The sequence below is a fragment of the Epinephelus lanceolatus genome, chromosome 18 (genome assembly GCF_041903045.1).
Source record: "Epinephelus lanceolatus isolate andai-2023 chromosome 18, ASM4190304v1, whole genome shotgun sequence".
NCBI classification, from domain to species: Eukaryota; Metazoa; Chordata; class Actinopteri; order Perciformes; family Serranidae; genus Epinephelus; species Epinephelus lanceolatus.
In genome coordinates this window covers 5,132,635-5,159,015 of record NC_135751.1, presented here as the reverse complement: position 1 = coordinate 5,159,015, position 26,381 = coordinate 5,132,635, and positions in this window count along the sequence as shown.

Here is a 26,381-nt window from a genome sequence, read left to right as displayed (position 1 = left end):
TTCAAGAAACGCAAGCAAGTCCAGTTTCCTACGATATAGCACTTTTGATTACTTGATTAAAAAACGGTTCTTGTGGTACTATCCCCAACAGAAAAACAGCAGTAGGATGCTGACATACGGCCACATTTGGGATCTGAAAAACCGCAGAAAACACAGCCACTGGTTACATAAACACAAGCAGTTTTGTTTAAGTGCTACAGGGGTAATGCTTGAGTGTCTCTGAGCAGAATGCTGAATCAGATCAGTTGCTGAGTTCTGACTTCCTTGTGGACAAGTTAAAAGAAAATTTCCCTATGGGTATCAATAAAGCATTGTGTTATTTTCTTGCAAAAATTCTTTTATTCCATTGCCAAAGCAGGAAAAGCGCCATGAGTCCCATCACTAAAACCCACAATACAAGAAATCCATTATAGGCACATTGCTCTGCTCATCCCCCAGGATGCCCATCCTGATATATTTTAATGAGCCAGGGCCCAAAGCCAGCACTGACTTTATATAGTTTGTTCCCTGGCTGCAAAAGTTTAGGGCCTTGGGCCATGACTGCGAAATTTTGTTGAAAGTAATTAGTTCATTTAAATTCACAGAAGCCTCACTGACTGCCCTTTTATGTTGCCTTTTCAAAACTCACAGAGCAAGAGGGTGCCAGTTGTGGTTGCTTTGAAAGTTGCTTTAACAAACTGTCAGTTCTAGTGCATGTGTGCACAAACATGTAATATTTGATGCCAGGCATGGAAGTGCGGTGGGCCGGGGCAGCCAGCTTGATCTTATATTGAAGAAGACTTTAGAAACGTTTTATGACTGAGTGATTTATTATCTCTGCGAGGAGTAAGCTTGGAAGGAATCGTGTGTTTGGTTGTGTAAATGTGTTAATGTGTATCTGTTTGCAGCTAATCTAGCAAACTACAGCCTCATATTTTGTGTGCATGCATGACTTGTATGCTTAAGGACCTTTTGTGGGTGTGATGATTCACAATTGTTTCAATAAAAACCTGCTTTATTAACTGTTTTATACTGTCATTGACTACTGACTGTTAACCAGCCAGTAGGGCCGCAAGTTTTCTGGAAATCAGCTGGCTGTAAACAATAAACCTTCCCTGGTGTGTTGAAGGACACATTTTGGCCTTCACTGTAGCTTAAAAACGGACAGGCATACAAAGGTTTGATCTCATTTTGCAGGTTCATTTCATACCTGATATGTTATGTTGTACTATTATTAGGCATGTTTCGAGATGAATAAATCCCCACTTTTGTTATCTTCACCACTTTTTTGACTGAAAAGGACACGAGAGGGATAATTTTGCTGGGCACACCGGGAGCATTTCAGAAGTGGAGCGTTTTGCCTACTCAATTTTGTGGACTTGCAGATTTTGTTGACTTGGTAATATTTCCATGATATTCGTGCTTCTACCATAAGAAAGAAAATAGGTAGTGCACCTTTGTAGTTATCTGTCATCTATATTGTGAATTTTTCATTGCGTTTGTTGTGTGTCTTTCTCTACTTTGGCTGTGTGGGGCTGAAGGGATGGGGTGGAGGCTTTGGGAGGTTGGATGGCACATTGGTAGGGGCAATTGGATGGATATTAGCTCACAACATGTTCATAATTGTATATATGGAGGGAACTACAAGTGACCAGTATGATGTGGCTCAGACACTTTTTGCAGTTTGTCTGAGGCATGAATGTATTATGAGAGCTGGATGCTGGTTTCGAAGATTTCACCCGTCCATTTGAGAGAAAATTGATCACATAGCACATTTGCCAAAACAGTTTTTCTCTCTGTGCGGGTTGCCTCTGTGTTATGATCCATCACTTCAATCAATTTTATTTATAAAGCCCAATATCACAAATCACATTTTGCCTCAGGGGGCTTTACAGCATACAACGTCCCTCTGTCCTTAGGACCCTCGCAGCGGATAAGGAAAAACTCCCCCAAAAAACTCTTTAATGGGGAAAAAAACCCCAAAAAAAACATGCGCCCACTGTACATGCTCATAAACGTGGTCTATGGAGAAAAGTACTGAGCAACAGAGGATTTCTTTTTTTCAGTGTCTAGGTTGCTAATATAATATATAGTCCCAGGTTGTACGTGTCACCTTAAGCCAATGACGCAACAGTGCCAGTTGGCACCTATGGGTGCAATGAATATTTAATGTAGTCAACAAAAAAGATGACTACATTAGTTGGCCATTAATCTATTCACTGACAAATGGTGAAGTCATTGGGATGATGTTAGTCGCTGCCCAGTGATGACAAGTCTGCTGGCTGTGCTAGCTAGGAAATCCTTGTCTTATCTGTGGTCTGATAAATCCATTAAATTCAGTGCCCCATATCATAATTTCAATGCCCCCAGGTGTTGAAAGGATACTCTAATGTTGGAGAAAGTGCTAAGGTGAAATAAATTGTGATACTGTGGTTTTAGCTGGCTAAAATTAGCTGACATTAGCTTGCTTGCCCACACGGATGAAATGCATCAGTTCAATGTAATTTACAGCACAATTGATATATGTATGTAGAAATGTATGCTGCAGAAGAAAAAACATGCAATTTTAAACACAAACAGGGATCCCTTATCCCTTATTAAAAGTCAATGAGTCCAGATTTAATGATTTTCAATTTGCCAACACACTCCACTGCAATTCAATTGACTGTTAAGAAATTTTCTCTTTGAGGGTAATTAAACTGTCCACTTTTGCTCTGCACTTATCTAAATGGAATTCCTAATCAACTCTTGGTTACAATAATTAGTGCATTAATCACTTTACTCGGAGTGTGTTATCAATAATGCATGTCTGCTTCAGTGTACAGTCTTTGTGTCAAGTGCAGAGACAAAGTTAGGTCCTGAAAGGGTGGAGGATGGTAGTCTAATATAATCATATTATTAATCATTCATAAATTAAATGTTATCATGAGGCTACTAGCAAAGATCAGTACTTCTTCCTCCCATATGCCCTGCCCTTCCACTGCCCTCTTCTAACATAGTATTGTATTATACATGCAGTATGTTTATTTTCATCTGCTCAGGTACCTTCAGTATCAGGTCAAATACCAAAGACATTACAATTCTTAATCTCTGTAGGAGGAGGGCTTGATCACTGGTGCTACCAAAAATGCACTAATTAGAAACCTATTTGCATGAATCTTTCCCCTGGGGTTAGATCTTCATGTTCTCGAATCTTAACATGATGTACGATGTGTTGTTATCTAAGTGTGAACATGAAAGAACAGATTAGAGTTGCTTGAGTGCCTGAAGGAAGAGGACTGCATTGTGAACCTCCCCCCTCTCCTCTCTCAGCAGACTTTCTATCTCTGATGATCATGTTCAGTTTAAGGATGAGTGTGTTGCAGTACATCATTGAGTGGTTTTGCATTTCATCATCCTACATGTCATAGAATATTAATAATTGTCTCCCAGTAGTTTGAAAGGCAAGAGAAAGTGATTCACTCATACAACCCAAATTTTAAAAAAATTAAGGACGCTGTGTAAAACATAAATAAAAACAGAATGCAATAATCTGCAATTCCTATTTGACCTTAATTTTGGTTGAATACAGTACAGCGACAAGACATTTAATTTTCAAATGGATAAACGTTATTGTTTTTTGTAAATATACACTCATTCTGAATTTGATGCCTGCAATAAGTTTTAAAAAAGGTGGGACAGGGGATGTTTACCACAGTGACATCACTTTCTAACTTTGCATCCCCAACTTTCTGGGGGTTGAGAACAGAAGAGGAGAACACAACCACAACTCTAAATGGATGCTAATGTTGCTCTCTGTGTTATCTAACACGTAAGGCGATAGTATGGAAATGCATCTGAATGATTCTGATTCAAATGCTCAAAATAAATAAATAAATAAAATGAATTCAAGGTAAGATTTCAGTCCTGGTAAATTTGGCAAAATCAGTTGTAACTGGGGGTCATGGCAAATGCATTTTAACAATAATGGTTCCATTTTGAAGAGTTCCATTCAAAACCAGAAGTGCACTCGGAGAGCACAGACCTCTGCAAAGGCCAAATGCTCCATCTTGTAATGTTAAAGGTATAATATACGACATTAAGAGCATCAATACAGCAGCAAACCACTATTTGCTATGCAAAGATATAGTGGAGTGAAGGTATACTGAACAGAGAATGGAGTCACGCATCCTCTGTGTGTTGTGATCCATGCCTCTCTGTTCTTTGTTTTGGTAGCCAGTCCAGCCACGTGTGCATGTGAGTAGTGCACAAGCTCACTTTTAGCTCTTTGAGCACTGCTGTTAGCCCTGTCGACCTCCAGTACATAAGAGCACTAACTTGTTAATAAATCGTTCTCTGGAGGTAACCGTCATGGAATATGTTTCAGTTATAGTCTATATGTTTTGTGCACATGCTTGACTTGTCAGTTTCTCTGCAGTAGTCTTTACAATGAACTTGAGGATATTTTCAGTTAGAGGTTCCTGGATTACAGAGTGCTGTTGCAGTGGCTGCTGGACTACAAGGCCACCACCAAACCTCAAGGCAGCAGTCCAACTCCAAACTGCACGTACGCCTCTTAAAATGAGGAGTTGAAGCATCATGGTGGAATCAGGATGAGGTTAGAGCTGGATAGATTCTCCTCTATACATGAGAGTTCATGCTGCTGTGGTGTGTTTAAACCTTTGGCAGGGACAGTGTGTGTGTGAGTGTGCATGTGTGTGTGGGTCGGGGGTTCAGCAAGTGTCAAGGTTGACAGTGTACATGTGTGTTTTTGGAACTTGCATTCAGAACGTATAACAGAATTTCATTTTAAAAGACAGCCTTAAGTCCCTTTGACACACTATCTTAAATCTGGCAAAAAATTGCAATTTCTATAAGTGACTGCAAGCAGGACATCTCTCTTTCTTTGTTCCTGTGTTTTAAAAAGACCTTTAAAGATCTCCTGACTCATATAGTCTTAGAGAACCGCTGATAAAGCCCATTAAACATCTTGAAGCCACTGTAAAAACAAAAAAAAAGCTAATTTATTATTTATTTTCTATGGTTCAACAATTTGAGGAATACCAGCACATTCTCATCTGAATGCGTCAAATAATGCTTCATATATGTATATATATCACTTTTGACATGAAATGTACAGTTTCTGCTCATTAGATGTATGCAGTCTTTTTCAAAATAAACTTACAACATTCATAAAACACCAAATTTTTATGTTTATTTTCTTGTGCAACAAAAGCACGTGGTTAGGTTTAGAAAAAAACATCATGGTTTGGCTCAAAATTCACATGGTAAGCAACAGCAGGCTCCCTGGTGAAAGTCTGGGGTTTGTTGGACCCATCCACTTCCCCTCCTGTCTGTCCTACAGGGTCTGTACAGCTCTTTATATTACATTGTATGTATTTTGTTGCCTGTGGCGTAACGCCACCTGATGCCATCACAAACTCATGCTTCCTGGTGCGTATTATATCACTGCAAAAAGTGCCTTTCTGCATTCGGTATCTGGTGCAAAGATCCCTGACAAAGCAGTGGTATTTGGCGAGTTCAGAATGAGAATAGGCTGGGAATACACCCATTTTTTTTTTCTTTTTGAAACCCACCAGGATCTCTGATGCGAGTTCACAATACAGAATTATTGCCGATTTTCCACTCCCTGACAGTTTTTTCCAGAGACTGTAGTCAAAAGCCCCAGATCAGAGGCAAATCAGCGCTTACTCCTTTGAGTGACTATCGCTATGTGGGAATTTCCAAAGATGCACTCTAAAGAGATACCTAGTAGTTTAAATATCTGGGCCTCTCTGGGAGGCCAGATGCTGTAGTGTAAAATTTGTCTTGCCTGGCGAAAGGGAAATATCAAGGGGAGGAGCTGTAACATCTACAACAGAGCATCAGTGAGTAAAACTGACAATCCTTGCCACCTATGTCTCCCCAGTCATTCTCTTCTCCATGTCAATTTTTTTCTTCCTAGATTCCTGCTGCGAATCAGCACACAAATGACTTCTTGTGGACATTCATTTTCAGAGGAAAGAAGTCTTGTCTCTTGCCTGGTCCTGGGTCTTTTGCAGTGTCACTTACCGTGCGTTTTGGATTCCTTGTAGTGAAATGTCTTGTATTGCCAATCACTCGTATAATGTCATCACATTCTCATCCCAAGTCGTCACAGATCATCACTTTATCTCTTTGACTTTTACATCTACATATTATGCACTAGGTATACTCCTGCCCCTGCTGTTGACATTCTGGGACATCACAGCCAACACCGGGAATCCCGAATGAGAACAGGCTGATAATGTGCAAGCCACACCAACCTCAAGATGCCTCATTATAAGACAGTTGTATAATGTGATCAGTACAGTAATCTGATAACTGTGAATGTTGTATCATGTGTAGGTGCCATAAGGCTCAATATTGATCTTATTTGTATAATCCATACACAAACAGTGTGTGAGGGGTGTTAACTTCTGGAGTTTTTTTTTGGCAAACAGCAGTCATGAAGTCCTGCTCTCAAAGTTGGTACGAAACCATGTGTCACCACAAAGTGAGTTCAACTGAATGTGACTGTCTTTGGGTTACCAGCTTCAGTGAGCCAAACTCTAGTGATACTGGAGTGTAACAGCATATGCTAATACAACAGTTTGTATGATATCCCATGAAAATGCACACACAATGCTGTGATATTCTATGATTTAGCGCCCTCAAATGATGTTACATCCTTAACGTAAAGTTATGTAATTAACATTAAGTTACTGAGGTTGGGTTTAGACAAATAAAGTTACTGTGGTTAGATTTATGAAAAGAAACATGGTGAGGATGCACCTTAATGTGACTCAAGAGTTTGTATGCTTCTGAACACTGGTCTTGTGGTGTCCTGTGTTTTGTGACCCATCCACTACCAAGATTTGCCTCCTGAAAGGGATTGCTCAGGAACGGTTCCTTGTTAACTCCCTGCGGCACATTGGTCACATAATCACAGCCTTTCAAAATACCTGGGCAACCTGGTCTCAAGGCAGTGACTTCCGCTGTCAGATACAGATGAAAAAAGCGGTCCTTTCATATTGGCTTGATGAGTGACCTGTTGTCATTGTTCTGTAACGGGGCTTGGTGGCATCAGAGGTAAAAGCAGTGGGACTACCATGTAAATTAAGGGGGCAAAAGTCCATGTGGGGCAGGTGGGAGAGGTGGTGGATGGGTCCAACAACCACCAACTTCCACCCGGGAGGCTGGTGTTCACTTCCTGTTCTAAAGCCAAACCATGTTTGTGGCCCCTTGTATGTACCTTGCACATCACATGTCAATGTGGAAAGTCCATGACCAAACATCAATATGTGATGACATCAGAGTGAATGGGTTGACCTGGGTTATGCACAGATTACTAGGTCATGATTCCATGGGATATGCATGAATTTGGGTGCATCAAAGGAAACCATACAAACGGTACATGAGAACAGCCAGAGCCAATGAACCATGTTCAGAGTTGTTAATTACATTTGACATAATCAGAATCACCATAAAATGGTGATTGCCTGCTGCAAAATTTGGTTAAAGGGACAGCAAAAATTGGTTTTAAAAAGGTGAACATTGTAATTACAAAAAGAAGCAGAAATACTAGACATAAATATCAATTATTAATAATTTTGATATCAATGATAAATATTTTATGACAATGAGTGGTCATTCCCATGGGTTTTCAATCATATATTTCCCCTGATAACAGAGTATTAGGGTCAGTATAAGAAGAGTAAATCAGAGATTTCAAGAATAAAGTTGAAATGTTACAAGTAAAAAATGTTATAACTGTGGTTATATTTCCAATATATTTATATATATGGGTCCACAGCTGTCCCAAAGGATATCACTCCATCTCACAGCCCAAAAATTAAAGCTCATTAGAAATTCCTGGGAAAATGAGTAATCCATTTAGCTTCCTGTGTGGAGGGCCATATGGATGAGGATGCTGATGAGCCTGATGTATATTTAATCCTGTTTTCCAGAAGCAGGTTTTTGTTACTCTGGATTATAGCTAATGATCTGCTTTGTCCACAGAGGGGAAGGAGGAGGGCACATTCAGGACTACAACTCCCACTAATTCAGCCTAATTCAGAAAATGGATTTAACATTTTATTATGTTTACGGATTTTAACTTTTTTTTTAATCAGAGGGTTTTTCAATTAAAACTTCATGTTAATTCATATGTTTTAGCAGTTTTGTGAAGTGATACTGTACCTGTGTTCATTATTTGTTATTTGACTAATTAATAATTAAGATAATGAAAATCATTTGTAATAACTTATTTGTATGGTGTTCCCTTCACACTAAGAAAAAAGACTTATGCAAAACAGTGTCTGAACTGCAGAGAGAAAAAGGCCCTTATATGAAATAGACTAATCAGTATACTTGATCACAGCCCAGTTGTCAGCAGAAAATGTTGGCATTGTACGTTTCTACAAACCACAAATATGTTACATTTGCACATTTCTTATTCATGTTTCTAAACTATAGTATTACAGTAACGTATACAAACTAACTATCATGTGAAGGAGAAGGAGGTGGTGGATGGCATGAAACCTTGGTGAGATGCTTGCCAAGATGAGAACCCCGAGAACAGAACAGAGCAAGCATCAGTGACACACAGAAATGACACTGATAAGTCAAACACAAAATGAAAAGGAGGAGCTGGGGTGGAGGCGGGTTGCAAAGCAGTGTGCAGAGGAAGCAGCAAACGTAAGCAGGCCAAAGCAGTTTAAATAGGGCTCCCTGAATAAGATTTGCCAATTGGTTGCATAGAAAGAAACAATGTGATCTATCAGCTGACTCCATTCCATCAATCAGCTGATCCATCAGTTGACTGAGCTGCTTGAAATCAGCTGATGTCGCTGGGATGTGAGCTGAGCTTGACATCATGTCCTGCTTGAACTATGCTCAGTTTGTTTTTTAGTGAGACATCATACAGTACCACTTCCAGCAGAGTTTGTGCCCCCAATACTGGGTATTTTAAACCAAGCCATTATGTGTTTTTTGTGGCTAAACCTAAACACACGTTAACCACAGAGTTGTTAAACATAAAGTAATGTAAAGACTTAATGTATCCAATACATAACAACATACAGTATATTGAAATGTATTTGTGGTTTGCAAAAATGTACAATTCCAATATTTATACTGGTGATTGGGTTGATTTAAGATTCTGTCATTATGTAAATACAAGCTTTTTGGAGAATGTATGCTAATCAATCCTACAGAAATCTCCCATGTGTAATAATCAAACAGTTGAAAATATGTTTTACAGGGCCTTTAGGCTTTCATCTTCGAGTAACATTTTCGCTGGCATAAGATAAATCTGATTATATGCATTCAGACTAACCCAGAGCACATCAGGACATCAACAGCACCTCACCCGCAATTTCTGTGTGTGGTATTTATTGAGATGGAACTCTGCAATCCTTATGTTGCAACTGCGTCTCCTAGAAATTATGTTTACACATGACTAATTTGGATTTCTGATTACATATAAAGAGAAATTTTGCTGTCTTTTCAGCAGTAGCTGGGGTGGATGGTGGGTATACAAAAGGTATATTTATATGTTAATTGTACTTCAAGCCACTTGTGCCTTTTCAATATCCTAATCTGTCTGATGTCACTCACTCACTCACTCACTCACTCACTCACTCACTCACACACACACACACACACACACACACACACACACATACACACACACACACACACACACACACAAACTCTTTGTTTTCCTATGCTCCTATGATGTCATTACTGTCAGGCGGATAGATGTATTGATGGAGGGAGGGATGGGTAGATGAATGGAGGGATGAGTTCTTGATCCAGTAAAGTGGGTCGGTGTCCCATGAGAGAGGCTCACTTTCTGATCTCATCGCTTTTCTTTACACCCTCTCATTCTCTTCTTCTCTGTCTTTCTCTCTGTCTGGAGTCTCAAAGGAAATGCATTCATATTGATCTCTCTCCCCCATTGTGAGACGGTGACCTCAGCTTGCTCCTGCACTTACGTTGCTCTCCATATGTCAAAGCAATTACAGTTACAAAAGGCAAAAATGGGTAATTATGTATTCACAACACTGGTTGCCTGGCCTTGGCCGCTCTGCCCTGTGCACTGGATGAGTTGGAGCTAGCTTGTGGCACCACTCATTCTGTGATCACCGCTGGTATTGCCATCCCAACCCATGGTGGCGGAATGGCCGGTGGATGACTTCCATCGGCTCAAAAAAAGCTTCCAATGATTTACAGACATCTCTTTCCCAGTGCAAGTCGAACTGAAAAAGCATTTTTGGGACCAATAACATCACATTACCGGCTCAGAAATTGTAATTCAAATGTTTGATCACTACAAAAATTGGGTCCAAAGCCTCGTGAACTTGCTGGGGGCCTGGGAACAGCACTGAGCTTTGAAGCCAATGTTACATAGTGGCTAAATATGGAAATACAACTTCCAGGCCCATTATGTGATGCCATGAGGCCGTAAAAGACTTTTCCCTTAGACTTAGATTGTGACAGAGATGTCAATTTTTTTTAGCGCCACAACCCCCGCAAACTGATTAGTATCATATTCATTCAGAGATTCAATCCATTCAGTCTGATCACATTTTTAAGTATATAAGAGCTGCATGATTAAATCATGTTTTCCCCCAGTTCAAGTCAGTAGAGAGAGCTAAAGCAGAGGTTAGCTGCTTTGCATAATTCTCTAGTGCCCTCTAACGGAAGATCTGTGTCATTTCAGAGTGCAAAAATCGAGCTTTTTTGCCTTTAAGCACCATTGAGCAACTTTCACAGGAATGAATGGGGCCCTGTCTCCAACACTGTATCCAGTTCTCTTTATGCATCTGTGAGATAAACCAAAGACTTTTTTGTTGTTCCAACCACTGAACCAGAAGCTCAGTCAAGGAAATTGCTTTGCACAAGCCAACCATCCAATTAACAAAATGTTATATACCTGTGTGAACCAGAAATGGTTATGAAAGTGGAAAGCTCAGACAATACTTGCTCAGTGCAGTCCCAATCAGAGCTCCATAACTGTTTCACTTGCAAGTTTAATTTTTACATTTTGACAGAATGAGGGCCCATGAAAATATGTACATACTGCTTGTGTATGGAGGAAAAACTGTGTGGCAGGGAGAACTTTTAGTGCTTTTTCTGTTGTGTTAAAAACCATAGTCCTTCCTTTTGTTGATGCATTCATCAACTCCAGCCTTCCAATAGACATCTCAGTAAACTACAACTTTAAAGCATGCTATTCAAATGCCATCACTCAAAATTCTAGACAAAAGTCCAAATAGGACCAAAAAAAAAAAAAAAAGGATACTGTGCAGTTCAATGAAATCCTTAGAGATCCACATATACATTTACCTGTATTATCAAGGGCTGATTGGCACTACTTCCATATACAGCAAGTGTAGTAGAGACTTACACCGGCTAAGAATGACTGACAAGCGACCAACCCCCAGTTTAGTGCTCTGCTAACTAAAACTGAGATAAAATTTTTTAATCCTGTGGCTCCTTCTCCTTGTAGACTTTGGAACTCTTATCAGACCAAAATGCTCAAATCCTGATGGTGAAACAAATTATTTTGTGGGGGTTGTGAATTTTTACAATTTTTACAAATTTTTTACAGACATCTTTTTGGGCTGCTAGCATCACGTGATGGTGTAGTTTGGCCATTACAAAAAATTGGCTTCAAAGCCGGCACATTTCCTGGGAGCCTGGTGAGATCCTGTAAGACCAAGGCAAGCCTTGCCCCAGCTTTGGCAACAGGCTCTGCTTATGACTGTATTCAAGGATAAATTCACAAATTTCATTTTCAAGTTTATATTTCTAGAGTACCAACATGGCCATGTTCAGTGGAACAGTCTTTGGTCACTGTAATCATCTTCTTGTTAATACAAACTGCTGTGTGAAGACAAAACCACAGTGCCTGTCCTAGCCCACCTCACAGCTTTGGCAGCAGGAGCAAAACCTCCCCAAATTTCCTTGCAAACCATGCCAGGGATACACCCCCGGCTGTCCATGTGCAGTGATGTGGCAGTATTCTGTGAGGCAGTCCATGACACACTCTGCCCCTTGTGGGGGCCTTTACCCGTGGGTGTTTTCGCTGAACACAGTCATGCTGCTTCATTAGCGGCAGTTAGCAAAGTCATCAGTAATGGCAGGAAGAAAATCTAGACATTATATCTCGATATTTTTGCTGGAAAATTTTCGTAGGATCTGTTTGTTTGGTGGACAGCAGTTTTCATAAAAATGTTTTGTAATGTCAAGAAGAAATCTCGCAGACAGATACCTCAAACCTGACCAAATAAAACCAAAAGTATCTACGTTGGCAGATACCACTAGAAGTACCAAAAAATGTTTTAGTATTTGGGGTGCTTTAATGGTTTTTATGGACAGATGCTGTAGAAGGCCCTGTGAGTGAATGTGTGCAAAAAACAGAAGTGAACAACTGAAGAAGGACAGGATTTGATGAAGACGATGATTATGACAACAGCTTTTCCCATGACAGACTGAGTAAACCAAAACATTCATCTATCCCTCTGTGTAATAACGATGACATCACAGGGACTAAGGATGAGAACAGGGACAGAAACAGAAACAGATGGAAAGTTCGAGGGAGAGTAATTGAAGGATTGCGTGAGTGGTTAAATGGGTTTGGGAGTGATGTGGGTGACCATGAGAGTGAATAACAGCACAGAACAAGACAGAGACATAAATGAAAGAGGGTGAAGGACAGAGATAATAACAACAAAATCACAGGGGGCAGAGTGCGACTTCTTTTTTATCTAGCCATTCATTCACTGGACAACTTGCCTGACATCAGTGACATCAGAGGGAGAAAGAGAGGGTGGGAGGAAGAGGACAAAGAAATAACAAGGTCATCCATTTTGATGAAGTATAAATTTAAAGGGAGGATTGGACTTCCTTCAGAAGTATTATTCAAATGTGGTTATCCTAAGAATGGCCATTGGAAAGATCTGGAATTTTCCCGAGCTGGTCTTGTGAGGATCATTGTTTTTATAAACAACATGATTATTACTGTGCTCTTTGTTAACACCTTATTTTGAAAACCAGATGTAGTCACGTGCATCTTTCCACCAACTCTGCCAAGTCCGTCACTTGCTCTACCCTTCAGCTGAGTCTGGGCCTTGTAAATACATGAGCATCAGTATATGGGTGCGCTACAGTTGTAATGTCGACTGAGTTTACCACGGAGATAGGAGTGACGGCTGGCTTGACCACAATTATCTTTAGAACTTTTCTTGCGGGCGACCAGGCTACCCCCTGATTAAAGCATATAATATCCTAAATAAAGTGTGCTTTGAGTGAATATGTACTGTTAATATAGTGTGTTCGCGTGGTACGAGTCTGCTGGTTCTAGTTTAGTTCTGTGTTTACAGTGGCATGCAAAAGTTTGGGCATCCGTGTTAGTTAAGTGAGTAGAAGATGAACTTATCACCAAATGGCACAAAGTTAAAGATGAAACATGCTTTTCAACATTTTAAGCAAGATTAGTGTATTACTTTTGTTTTGTATTATTTTTGCTTTTAGAGTGAGAAAAGAGAAAGGAGCACCATGCAAAACTTTGGGCACCCCAAGACATTTGAGCTCCCAGACAACTGTAACAGGGTTTTAGACCATAATTAGCTTGTCAGGACTATGACCTGCTTACAGTCATCATTAGGAAAGGCCAGGTGATGCAAATTTCAAAGCTTTATACATACTCTGACTCCTGAAACCATGTCCCATTAATCAGCAGCCATGGGTTCCTCTAAACAGCTGCCTAGCACTCTGAAAACTAAAATAACTGATGCCCACAAAGCAGGAGAAGACTATAACAAGATAGCAAAGTGTTTTCAGGTAGCTGTTTCCTCAGTTCGTAATGTAATTAAGAAATGGAAGTTAACAGGAGCTGTGGAGGTCAAGTTGAGGTTGAGAAGACCAAGAAAACATTCCAAGAGAACAACTCCTAGGACTACTAAAAAGGCAAATCAAAACCCCCATTTGACTTTAAAAGACCTGCAGGAAGATATAGTAGGCTCTGGAGTGGCGGCATGGTGGTGAAGTGGTTAGCACTGCTGCCTTACAGCAAGAGGGTTGGTGGTTCGAACCCAGGGTGTGGGGTTTGAATCCAGGGTGGAGGAGCCTTTCTGTGTGGAGTTTGCATGTTCTCCCCGTGTCAGCGTCAGTTTTCTCTGGGTACTCCGGCTTCTTCCCACAATCCAAACACATGCATGTTAGGTAAACTGGTGACTCTAAATTGCCTGTGAATTGTTGGCTATGTGTTAGCCCTGTGATAGTCTGGCGATCTGTCCTGGGTGTACCCTGCCTCTCGCCTAAGCTGGGATAGGCAAAGGCAAATCAAAACCCCCTGGATAAGCAGTTACGGAAAATGAATGAATGGAGTGGTGGTGCACTGTTCTATTGTGCAGTGACATATGTACAAGTATGACCTTCATGGAAGAGTCATCAGAAGAAAACCTTTCCTGCATTCTCACCACAAAATTCAGCATCAGAAGTTTGCAAAGGAACACCTAAACAAGTCTGATGCTTTTTGGAAACAAGTCCCGTGGACTGATGAATTGAAAACGGAACTTTTTGTATGCAATGAGTGAGCAAAGGTATGTTTGGAGAAAAATGGGTGCAGAATTTCATGAAAAGAACACCTGTCCAGCTGTTAAACATGGGGGTGGATTGATCAGGCTTTGGGCTTGTGTCTCAGCCAGTGGCACCAGAAACATTTCACAGGTAGAGGGAAGAATAGATTCACTTAAATTCCAGCAAATTCTGGTGGCAAACATCACACCATCTATAAAAAAGATGAAGATGAAATGGCTGGGTAAGATGGATGGCTTCTACAACAGGACAATGATCCTAAACACACCTCGAAATCCACAATGGACTACCTCAAGAGGCACAAGCTGAAGGTTTTGCCATGGCCCTCACAATCCTCTGACCTAATCATCATTAAAAATTTGTGTATAGACCTCAAAAGAGCAGTGCATGCAAGACAGCCCAAGGATCTCACAGAACTAGAAGCCTTTTGTAGGAAGAATGTGTGAAAATCCCTATCCTTAGCTGGTTACAAAAAGTGTTTAGAAGCTGTGATACTTACCAAAGGGGGCGCTACTAACCATGCCATACAGGGTGCCCAAACTTTTGCTTCAGGCTTTTTGTTATTTTGAAACTGTAAAGGATTGACATTAAAAAGATTAAAAGCGTGTCATCTTTAACTTCATTTCTTTTGGAGATTAGGTCATCTTCAGCTTACTTAACCAAACACATTTAACAAAATTTTGACCAGGGGTGCCCAATCTTTTGCATGCCACTGCAAACACTATTCACTGTTGCAATATTTGAAATAATTCTGAAAAGCAGGCTATTAACTCAAATGATCAGCACTTTAATTAAACTTTGAATTTTTGCTTTCTGTAGGCTACACACAAACATGCGGAGAAAAACCTTGGAAAATTAGTTTAATAAGTTTTACATATTAGCCAAACACAAACAATAAAAAAATAACAGATTGTGTTTTTTTTATTTTTATAAATGACTTGTTGATTGAGAAACATGTCAATTCAAATTTGGTGTATTACATCAGGGTCACTTAAGGGTAAATTCCTGGGCTACTTTTTGTTACCAGTCCGCCAAGGTTATATGCAAGCAATTCCTATCAGTGACATAAGGAAGTTACATTTGGCCTCACTGCACATTATTATGAAGGGCTCCATGTCGTTGGTCTGACAGCCCATTGGTCCGACATCCCATTAGTCCGACATCCCATTAGTCCGACGTCCCGTTGTTCCGATATGTGATTATACTAGGCTATACTGTATTTGTGTTCCATAGAGGATCAGCAAACGCAACAAAAGTAGGCTACTGGTCGAGATACAAGTGTCATAGAGAGGAGAGAATGAAACACCATAACCTCCTGTTATTAACTCTGGGGTCCGGGTTGTGTGGGGAGCTTTCCGCGGTGCTGAACGGCTCCTGGCGGGCGTATTTCTGCCTTGATGGTGTGCCGTGACCGGCTCTGGGTCAGCTGGGAAAGGCTTGAGGCGAAGCAGGCTCACGGCTTATGTGTTTGCCACTTTCTTTTTCATTTTAACCCACACCATGATCTTTTCCTAACCTTAACCAAGTGGTTTTTGTGCCTCAACCTAACCAGACCTTAACCACAGGGCATCATGATGATTTCGGAACAACGGGACTTCGGAACAATGGATTTAATATGGTCGGAACAATGGGTTGTCGGAATAATGGGCTGTCGGACCAATGGGCAGACCCCATTATGAAGGGCCTTAGTCCATGCTATCGTTCATGTATTTTCTTGACACAAATAGAGACTTGACATTGGATAACATCATTATACATATTACCCAGAGATCATCATTACATGATGAAAATATCAAAGAAGGTAAGAAATGAATAATTTAATTGATAATAATTATAGTATATTTAAAGATTTTATATAAACAGAAAAAGCATATAATTTGTTTTAGATAGCTACTGACTATTTAAAAAAAAAAAGAAAAAATGGGTTTGCCTTTTTGAGGACATATATGAAAAATGGCATTGTTTTAAAATAAATAATATCCTTTTTTTATCATTTATCTTTGAACACAGGTATATTTCCAAGGTGGCAATCTGAATCACTTGCTAGGCCCCTTCACCCCAGGGGCCCAGTGCAATCATACTGCCTGCACTGTCTACATTTATGCCCGATTCCTATAGAGTGCTCCAGGGGTGACGTTTTTCTGTTGGCTGACATGGAAGTTAGTGTTGCCCTGGTTCCCTCCTCAAAAAGTCTACAGGATTTTTCCATTGGATTTTGGATAATTTAAAAAATTAATTCTGTGGCGAACTAAACTTTGTGATACTTACACGTTTTGTTCACCAAGATAATGTTCACATATGAACACCAATATTGTAATTTCTGAAGCCTAAATGCAGTCACCTGAAGTAAAAAGCTAATGTTAGGTTATAAACAAGCTACACCACAGTCTCAGGACTTAATGTCACCACTGTAACAAGGCTGTGAAGCTGGGCTTGGTGGGAAGATGTTCTTTTTTACTTTTTCACTTTTATATGACACATCAAAGCTTCAAAATGTACAAGTGGTGTATTTACTGATATATTTTATGTTGTAGAACAAAAGGTGAAAGTCTCTTCAGCCTGTGTTACCACAGACTTTATTTAAGGCATCAAACCAAAAACACTTTTTAAAAAAACTCACTGACTTTGAAACAAGGAAACCAGGTGAGGTAAAATACTCACTCATTTCTGGGTTTTAGGTCTCATTCCTGGGGCACTCCCCAGAAATATGGGCCCAACTGGAGGGCACAGAAATGTTGAAGCCCAACAGATTCCATTTGAGTAGAAACTTAGTTTGAATTATATCCAGGATAGGACACTTCCCTATTAAAGGGATACTTTGCAGATTTTCAACCACATCTGGGTCACCACAGTGTGGGGGATATGTGCAGATGAACGGTGTAAAGTTGCCCCTCAGCCGGCAGCACCTGAACCCACTTCTCTGTGCCATGAGTAAAAATCTGCTGGATGACACAAAACGCGTCTTTTTGCATCATCAATGATCCATCAAAAAATAAAATAATAGATTGGATAATTTTAATCAGTTTCAAAAAAGGGCATGTGGAAGGGTGGAGGAAAAGGCAAAGTCAGCAGGCTGAGCACATGCTCTCACACACACACACACACACACACACAGAAACACACACTCTCTATTCTCATTAATATTTAGTGGACCTTGAAAAGCAATTGCCTGATCTGCTTCAGCGAGTTCTGCAGACGACACTAAAATGGTTGAGGCAACCATCTGTGTGTGTGTGTGTGTCTGTGTGTGTATTGTGTGTATGCTTACAACAATAATAATTTAGTGCTATGTGAGAGGAATGTTGCCAGAAACAAAGTGTAAGAGAAGATGAGAGAGAATGCGATGAAGACAGAGAGAGAGAGAGTCTTTAATCTTTCAGGCTACATTACATGACGTGCTGAAGAAGGAGTTCTTGCTTGACTGTATCAACATCCTTGACACAGTTTCTTTTCAGGTTCTCAGACTCATACTCTTTCTCTCCCTCTCTCTCACTCACTCTGTCCTATTTCATTGGTGGACATTCAGCTGACACTCTGAACCGATAAAATTTTTTTACAATGACTGCAATAACACAACAGGATGAAAAGATAAGGCTGGTATTATTCCATATTTTTCTTCATGTCAACAAATGACACTCCCAGCCGAAGCCAACTGGTTCCTACTGACGATGTAAATCTTTGCAAAGAGTTTACGAATATATAGTTCCCTTATTATAAAGGCTCAATAATTTCCCAATAATTGTGGTCAAGGTGGAGGACAGTGGACAAGCTGGAACATCTCCAGTCTCTCCACAAGTTTCTCACCTTGGTTGTAGCCAGGCCTGGAATTTTGTCATTTTAGGGGCAAGGCCACTTGGCCTTTCGTGTTGTCAATTTTTTGAGGGCGCAAAGGCCAAAAGCCAGGGCAGCAAGGCCATAAAATAAAACAATGATTTTAAGTCCACGTTCATAATGAATTTAAGGACTAACAATGTACAACTATCTGTGAAATGAATAAACAAAACAAGCTCAAGTAATAATAATAATGAGTATAATAAGTAATAATGTGATTTATTTAATAGCACTAATAAACCCAATGTGTTTTAAATAGAGAACAACCAGATTCATGTATTTATAAGTGAACAATCTTAAATATTAGGCCTTAATATTTTTTGAGTGTACATGATAAACTGATTCACTGAACAAGACTGGCTTACAATTATTTTTGATGTGTTGTTAGATAGCTAACAAACAAACAAACTACAGCAGGGCTATTCAATTAGGCTACTCTTTCAACTGGGCCACATTTCAAAACCAGATCATGTTGACGGGCCACATTTTTAGCAGCGAGCAACCGATCCACTTTTTTTTTTTTTTTTTTTTGCATACATATATATATTTATATACAGGCATGGCCCTCCTCAACATGATGCAGAAACAGACTAAAAAAGAGCTATCAATGCACAGAAGCATAATAAGTGACATTAACAGTATCTAACAACACACACTATCTCTCTTCCAGCATCTCCCTCTCTCCCTCTCCTCCACACACACACACACACACACACACACACACCTCACCTCCTGATGCTTTCCTTATAGGTAAGTTACACAGGATATAGTTTTATACAGTCCATGGCAGCAACAGTCTTGTTCACAACAATAAAGTCGCTATTTAAAACCCAATAATATCTCACTGGAATATAAATATTCCTCCTGACATCACAATACTGAGTGAAGAAAGTCACGTTATCACAGCATGAAGACAAACATCAGTATCAGTCATTCATCCTTCTCTCTGTCCCTCCTCTGCTGAGGACACTCACTGTCTGCAGGTCGGCTGCCTCAGGTACATGTTCAGATAAAGTGTTAGCCTACATACAGACAGCTTTCATTTAGTTTGTCTTTAACACTTTGCTGTTAGCCTCGCAATTGCGATGTGCTTGTGTCGACCGCGATCATAAATCATAATAGCGGTGAATGAGAGACTGTGGACAGAGCAGATTGAAATATGGCTTTCTACATGCTGATCACATGTACTGATAAAGTATTGGCTTGGCTGGCAGAGGTTTTATTGCACTTACTCACAGTAACAAACATAGCTGTTGTTAACCAGAGTCATCTTGAAATTATATTCCCTTCATCTGCACCGCGGCCCCACCGCTGCAGAATGATGATACATGAAACCGAAACTTTAAAAAGTAACGCAGATAATGGCGGAGCTTGCTATTATTACGGTGTTGATTAAACTTACCTTGGGTTGTTTAATACTGGGTCTCGGTGCCGATCCCTGCCCGGGCGTTTGATGAAGTCTCCTGGTTGGCCGGTGATAGACTGGTGTCAAACTGTCGTTACAGCCCGTCCGAGCGCTTCATGCAAGGCTTGAATCAAACCCCCCCACTGGTGTTGTACGCATCGTCTCATTTGAAGTTGCTCAATAAGACTGAATGATTGCATTATTTTTATTATTTTATTATTTTTGCATTATTTTTTTCTCAATAGACACAGGTGTCAAAGCCGTATTGACAGGAAAGAGGGAGAGGAGAAAACCGCAAAATCACCTGGGGCAGTGCGGGCGGGGCATCAAGGCCACTGTGGCCTTAGGACAGATATTTTTTCAAGGGCACAGGGCCAAATGACCAGGGCAGGAATTTCATGAGAGCCATGGCCCTCGTGGCCCTCGTGAAATTCCTGCCTTGGTTGTAGCTTACTGGAATTTGGATCCATCAGCTACCTCTTTCTTTGTTCAGATTAAAATCATAATAGACATGATAACTCAAATTTCAACTACTTTACTGTAATCACGTTTAAGTTCCTAAATAAAGTCACTTAACAGCATTACCATATCTGCTCCACCATCAGCCATCACTGGGAGACGAGATGGTCTCCTGATGGCTGCTGGAGGAGGAGATGAGGTGAAATGCCCACTGTGTGGAATGGCCCTCAGCTCATTGGGAGTGGGATCATCCAAATGCCATGCAGGTACATGGAAATCTATTTCTCCTGCTGTTTGGTTTGTCTGTTGTGGGTGATACGTTCTCATCCCAATATCACCGTTTGGTCTGTGGACTTTCACGTTTACAGATGATGCACTAGGTGTCCCCCTGTGTCTGTTGTTGATGATCTGGGATGTCGTATCAATTTAAGCCTGTGCATGCATTGCGTCTTTTCAAAATACACTTCTATTAGGAAATCTACAGTACCTGCTCGTTAGATGCATACAGTCTTTATCAAAATAAATTTACAACATTGGTAAACACCTCCTATTTAAGTTATTTCCTTGTGCAACAAAAGCACATGGTTAGTTTTAGAAAAAAAACCCAACATGACTGTTTGACTCTACATTCACACGGGAAGCGAACAGCGGCTTCCAGGCTCAATGTCCTGGACTCATCTACCTCTCCTCCTGCCCCAATCTATAGGGACTTTCCAGCCACTTATATCACGTTGTTAACAGTGGCATTTCAAATTGACGCCGTCTGGTAGTGTTATAAACTTACACCGCTCAGCAGTGTATTATTTCGCTGTGAAATGATCCTTTTTGCATCAGTGTCTGATGCTGAAATCCCTCACCAAACAGACTGGGGCTACTGTAGAAACCAGGGCTACAGCTATAAATTATTTAAGATTTATCTGAAGAAAAAACAAATAGTAATGCACATAATTATACCAGAATGCACAGTATCAGTACAAACAACAGTAGACACAGTGGAATTATACCAATATGCACATGTAAACAGTCCCAATTCTAGAATAAACGGTACCGTATGGAAATGATGCGGCCGGTTGGAGCTCAAATTGAATGGGAAACAAAGTTCAGTGTTAACTTAACTGGGCGTAACTTAGCTGGGCGATGTCCGTCAATAGCTGCCTCCGTGAGAAGAGAACAGAAGGAAGGGAGGGGTGTATCACTGTCCGAGGGCTGCCGTAGAATGGCAACGAGGATGTCAGCCGACCAACACTCCTGGTCCCTGGTTGCGGCGATTTGCAATGCTGGCCAGCTAGGAATGAACTAGCAGCCAGTACAGAACAGTCCTCTCTCGTCTAGCTAACATTTAGCTGTGTTACTTTCTGATCCATTAGAAAGAAAGCTAGCTGGACATCGGTTCTGAAGCCTCTTTGGTCATGGAGCTCCCTCCATCTCTTGAACACTTGACTGAGGTTTACTCTTGTTTTTCCTCTTCTTTTATCACTCTCCTTTTTCCTCTCTTTCCTCCTCAGACAGAGGAGCTCATTTTCTTTTGCTAGGTCGCTTTCACTTGTCTCCAAACTTTGTCCGTCTGCCATTGCGCTCGTGACTCAACTATCTCATGTCCAACTCCTCATAAGGACTTGCTCTAGTCCCTGATTGGCTGACTGACCAATTTCGCAATACATAACGCGTTTCCTGCCGTAAAGCAGATTTTTTCTGCGAAATTTTGGCACCGGTGGCAGAAGCTTATTGCAAAGATTGCAAAGCCACTAAGTAACCTATGTAAACGCTGATAGTCTGATTTTACTGTGGCCACTACCCTGTGCAACCCACATTATTTTCATAATGATATATTTAGGAAAAGATGCTATCTGTTTCCTCTTTAATGGACAACTAATACTAATTCCTTTTTGCCTGATATTTTGCTTTTTGTGGTATTTTACACATCACTGTGAGTGAGGTTGTGTAGACGTGTAGGTGTGTGTGTGTGTGTGTGTGTGTGTGTGTTCTTCTGTGTGACAATTATAATAATAACATGACTGAAGCTCAGGTTTATGTCCTTAAGTTTGCTCAGTTTTGCTCAAGAAAATAATCAAAGAGAATAAAATATTATGGTCAGTTTGTGAAAGCCTAACCAGCCACCAGATTGATTAATGTCTCAAAAGGGAAACTTCACTGATTATGCAGAGGAACCGTGTTTGGCTGTCGCTCTGTGCTGCCCAGAGTTCACCAGGTTCCCCATCATCCAGCAGACTTTTGCCGATGGATGAGCATGAAGCGCCAGGCACTGGCAGCCTGGGGAAAGGTAATTTTAATGCTAATGTCAATGTTACCTTGTGTCAAGTGCACTCCATGGACTGGATGCTTTCTGTTGACATGCTGTAGTATTAACATTTTGCTAATGTGTTCAGTTTACTGTTAGTTTGGTTTTATGAAAGATGCAATGTACAATTATTATGTTTCTGCCTGAAATGATCCCAAACTTTGGACACTTTTTTTCCTCTGGCCTGTCTCTTTTCTTCACCCCTCTCTATTTTCTCTCTCTTTCGTCATTTTGCAATCACGTCTTCTATTTTGAGCACAGATGTATGATTTTGAGGTTTTTTCTTTACGTCACGTATCCACATAAGCACAAAGCATGTGCCACAGTAATAAACATGCTAAACACAGTGCACTGCATATAGTTATATGAATTAAACAAAGCTTTGATGCAGATAATTTGCATCAATCATTTTCAGTAATCTGGTTACCTGAGTACTCCATAGTTTCAGCCCTAGTAAAAACAACATGGCGGACTTTGTGGAAGAGAACCTGGTCCGTATGTAGATATAAACGGCTCATTCAAAGGTAACAAAAACACCATTCTTGATTTTTATCATGAAGCAGCTGTAGTAGGAAATGTTGGGTAAGCATTAAGGGCCTGTCCCAATACCCACACTTCCCCCTAGAAATACCCACTTGCACTTGGTTGTGTTCACGTTTAGGCTAGTGGTGTCCCAAAACAGAATTGAGGTAGTGGAAGTGGTTTCCAACGCTTAAAACCTGCCCTAGATTCCAAGGGAGCCCTGACCCACACTTTCAACGAAGTGGAAGATGAAATTTCCCAGAACACCTTGTGAAGTCAGCAACTTTGGCAAGTTTTGGAGAACAATTTGTTACTGTACGATCAGAATGTAGGTTATACAAACGACAGATGGTTGGACTAGTGTTAACTCATCAGCAACTAGGTTGAACACAGTGTCAAAATATTTAAACAAATCGACTTACCCGAACAAAATCGATCAGAACTAGAAGACGTCGTAGGCGCCTCCTGTTTTCAGCATTTCTTCTCTGTTGATTTATCAGACGGAGAAGAATAAACATAGCACGTGCCACAACACAAGTGCTGGAGCCGGCATTTTCATTGCGTCGCTACTATGCGTGACGTATGCCTGCACGTCGGCCATGCCACATTGCATGAGGTGGTGTCCCATTTCTTAGGGAAAGATCTCTTCCCTAATATTTCTCACTTCCCTCATCAAGGGTTATCTCACAAACGAGGGCACCCAATACCAAGTTGAAGATTTGAGGGGTAGAAATGGGACAGGCCCTAATAGTAACTTAACAGCTCTTATGTTGTCATCACACCAAAGTCAATGCAAATTTTCATGTTACTTAATATTTTGTGTTGACTCATACGCGCAAATAATTCACGGGAAAATGCATGTACACGAGTGCCCAAAGACATAAATTTTTTTCAGAGGAGGGGCTTCTTCCAACCACAATTTTCAGCCTGTCAATCTGAGCTCCTTTTATTCCTGTTTCTATAAAAGTAGGACATGATGTCATAGAGCTTGGGGTAGCCCCAGACAGACATGATCAGTTTCTCTTCCATTTTTCCGATAAATGAACTTCTGCCAGTATGTCTTTGGCATCAAATGTCCTCAGAGAATGTGGGTGCTGATTGCCTATTGCCATGTGAATTGGTGGCTGAAGGTGGGATTTTTCAGCTCTTGCAAATAAGCATATGACATGAAATGACAGAAATCACACTACTCTTGTCATTTGCACTGCTTAATTCATGTAACTGAAGTCACTAGTGTTGCATCCATCGCGCCGCCCAGGGGAAATTTGCATCTAATCACATCTTTACATTGACTTTACATGTAATTCACTTGTGTGATTGTTTTAATTGTTTTAATTCACTCCCGGTGTGAACACAACACACACAGTGAAGAGTAAACAGTGAGGTAGCTATCAATCAGATCACATTACAAACATTTCAGAAAAATCTGAAGGACTATAATTCATAATGCTTATCCATCCAAAACTTGACATTACTTTACGTGATTAATGATAGCAAGAGTTTCATATATGAATCCTTTTCTGAGCTCTCTCACTCTCTTTCTGTGAGCACATGTGCTCATGAAAATGAAGACACGCATTTTATAGGAGTCAATTATTTTTTAATGGGTCTGTTCTTAATGTGGATTTTATGAGACACAGCTTCATAGGAAACTGAAATCTCATTATATAAACAGAGCTCACTCTGCCTGCAAACTGAAGCTGAGACAAAAATATCTTAGAGTGCAGGAAAATGAGAGTTAAGTGTGAGTGAGAGTGTATCCTTTAGGGCTTGGGTTTTGAAATGGTGCTTTGGGGGGCATTATAGAGTTGTTGGCCTAATTCTTGGTAGTCCCCAAGTGACTGAGTCTGGGCCTAAAGGAAGGGTGCTTCCTGTTTTTGTAAGGTCCTCTGTTTAAGGGGCATACAGTACAGTACAGCCTCAGGTTCAGCAACAAAAATAGGTCATTAAAACTGTAGCTACACAATTTAATGAGCTCTGGGTTCAACTGTGGGGCTTGAAGATGAAGAAATGAAGTCTCGCTTTGGGATTTATATTAAAAAACTACAAAGGCCTGGTACTCAGTAAACACTGAAGCATAAACATTGAGATCACACCAGTAGATTCGGCCTGTTCTCAGTCCCAGGTTGTCAAATACTGACGCTTTGTCACTACGCTTTGCTTTGCTTTCCGGGGCAGAGCGGTTACAGAGGGGTCCATGAAGGCCAGCAATAATCATGATTGTCTTGAATATAAGTAAAAACAAATCAAAATCAAATCAAAATCCAATTTTAACAACAAAAAAAAAAAAAAGTACTGGACCTTTTCAGGGCCTCATTCTGTGGGCAGGCCTGCCCCTCAGCGTGTGGTATCGATGCCAAAGGCACCCTTTACTGTCATAATGAGACACACAGGGCTTTCAGCTAACTCTAGTGTAAACCCATTTGTGGCAATACTTGACGCTGAGAGCAACTGATGTAGTTTAAAGAGCAAAAAAAGTCTGCGTAGGGTGGTAGGGAATTGAGGTGGATGGGTCAACAAAACAAGACTCTCACCCAGGAGACTGCAGGTTGTGTCTCATGTGAAACCAAAAGTCAGCATTGTTTTAATGTAATGTAATGTTATTCACATATAGTTGTTGTGCTCTGACATCATTCATGGGATGTATTTGCGCCAAGTTATGCCATTGTTACGTAACAAATCTAACCTGAAACATGATCTGTTATGTTATATTTATGTTTATGTTACTGTTGAAACATTTCCAAACCATACCATTTATTCATAAATTGATTTCCTACCAACTAAGTAACTAAACTGGATTTTTGGAGTCATGTCATCAGTCATTTGTTCAAATACCCCAAATGACCTGTTAAAGTTTACCTGACAAGGACCTCTTGTGGTTGTGTGTGTGACAGTTGTCTAACAGGATTAAAAGCAAAACTGGTGTGACATTGTTAGAACTCAACAAAACCTCTCAGTGGGCTTTCAGGAAGTCTAGTCTTAGTAACAGATCTGTGAGTTAGATGGCTTATTTGACACCAAAATGCTGCACAGTGTTTTATGATATGATGAGGAAAGACCTTGTTGTTCTGGAAAGTTCTACTGCAATGGCAGAGAACATTTTACTTTTTGGTTGCAACATTGCTATGGTAAACAGTATAATTATACCATTCATATAACACTGTAACAACCAGAAATATGTGCTTGCATACTTTTGCCATGATGCTATGGCCCAGTCAGTAGTCAAACCGTCTTCAGTGGTTTCACCACTATTAAAAGCGTCCAATAGCCTAAAAGGTT